Source organism: Petaurus breviceps, unplaced genomic scaffold, assembly GCF_028583685.1.
Source record: "Petaurus breviceps papuanus isolate PSGF00001 unplaced genomic scaffold, PetGlider_PUasm1.0 126, whole genome shotgun sequence".
Classification (NCBI taxonomy): Eukaryota; Metazoa; Chordata; class Mammalia; order Diprotodontia; family Petauridae; genus Petaurus; species Petaurus breviceps.
Window position 1 is genome coordinate 2095195 of NW_027185655.1, and position 2036 is coordinate 2097230.

The 2036-nt window shown below is 42.8% G+C and overlaps 1 pseudogene; it reads right to left on the minus strand.

Annotated features, from left to right (window-relative positions):
• Positions 1–490: 490 nt before the first annotated feature.
• Positions 491–1819, minus strand: LOC138169390 (methionine aminopeptidase 1 pseudogene; annotated as a pseudogene).
• Positions 1820–2036: the final 217 nt, after the last annotated feature.

The following is a 2036-nucleotide window of genomic DNA, read 5'->3' on the forward strand; positions in this document are numbered from 1 at the left end:
TTAGAAAAAACATTTACACATTCAGTGTCAAATACACTACTAGATAATCATTATATTCCCTTCTAGGCTTAAAAAACTTTGAGTCTATCTTATAATCAATATTGACTTTTTTTCATTACAGGAGGATGCTTCTGCCTCAAGGGAGGTAAGCTACCTTAATAGTATTTCCATGGTCAGCACCCCAGGAAATTTCATTAAATGAATCTCATGAAGAACTTGTTTTACCTAGAATTCCTTGTTGATGGGAAGAATAATGGTACTCTTGGCAGTATTATGGAAGTTTGAGAGGAGAGGTGGGTTTGGGTGGAAAGATAATAAGGTGTATTTTAGATATATCGAGTGTGAGATCTTTTGGGACATCTAGTTTGAAATATCCAGGAGACACTTCATGATCATGAGATGATAGGTTCATAGATTTTGACCTGGAAGGGAGCTTAAAGGCAGCTGAGTATTATTCTTCTATTTTTTTTTACACACACCCAACGCTGTATTCTTCGTTTAGCTATAGACAATGAAAACAAAACAAATGACAAAATACCGTTCTCTATTCTGTACTCTAAATAAGATGCACACAGTACAGTCAAAAGATAGCATTTAGAGGTGTCAGTCATCTCAGAACTTAAAACTGGGACATGAAGTGAGGGCGCACGCCATCTAGTGGTCGGGTTAAGATTTCACAGCCAGTGTCCGTGACCAGCAAGGTGTGCTCAAACTGGGCCGACCGCTTCCCTTCTCTCGTCACCGCTGTCCAACCATCTGGCTAGGTTTAACTTGCTATCTACCTTCACAGATCATGGGTTCAATTGTAAACACATGACCCGGCTTCATCACTCCAACGGCTTTATTTTTGGCATAATGTGGCACATTGGGGGCTGTATGGAAAAGTTTGTGGATTCCATGTCCACAGTAGCTTCGAACAACTGAAAAACCATTTGCTTGGGCATGCTTCTGAATGATGTTTCCCAGCTCTCTGTATCGAACTCCAGGTTTCACTGCATCAATTGCTTGCATGAGACACTCGTAAGTCGTCTGGACCAGCTTTCTTGCACTCTCATCCCCCTTTCTAACAAAAAACGTCTCATTCAGGTCCCCATGATAACCATTTCGATAGATAATGATGTCCACGTTAACAATGTTGCCATCTTGCAAGGGTCTCCTGTCTGGAATTCTTTGGCAGATGACTTCATTCACTGAAGTACAACACGACTTGGGGAAATTATAATAATTCAGTGGAGAAGGATAGCAATTTCTTGCAATGCATTCTAAATAGACAGCATGGTTTATTTCTTCAGTAGTTACACATGGTTTAACCATCATTGCGGCCACATCCAACAATTCCCTCGCAAGCCTACACACTAACCGCATGCCTTCTAAATCTTCAGAGAAAAGTATTTTTATTTGAGAAGTACCTTTGAGAGCCTGTTCAGATTCAGACATTCCTAAAGGATGATCAGCATAATCAGGCCTCTGAATATAACCTGGCACTGGTCTAGTTGGCATCAGTGGATAATGTGGTCTAAGTTTACCAGTATATCGATAACCTGCCCAAGGATCTGTGTTAATATCCCCTTCCACAGTCCAAGAAGAAACTTCATGTTTCGCTTTTTCATCTTTTGCTTTCTTGTGTAGTAACTTGTGAGTGGCCCAGCTTCCCTTAAAACTCTCCTGAGAGCAGAAGTAGGAGCCCTGGATGCCCAGCTTGATGCAGGTGGGGCACTGCAGCTTGGCCTTGCTGCTGCAGCCCGCTGTCTCGCACACCCGGCTCTCCACGGCTGTCATGCTGCTGCCGCTCAGGCTACATGAGCTCCACGCCTCAGCCGAGCCCAAGCTTATTCTTCTATTTTACTGATAAGAAAATTAAGGAAGAGTGCTGTTAAGGGACTTGCCCATGGTCACAAAACTAGCAGAACCCAAGGTGAAATTCCAACCCAGTTCTTCCTGACTCCAAGTCCAGTGCCTTATCCATTATGTCATGGTATCTCAGAGCTTGGAGTTTGAGAGGCATACTGGGGATGGATATATAGACCATGCCATCG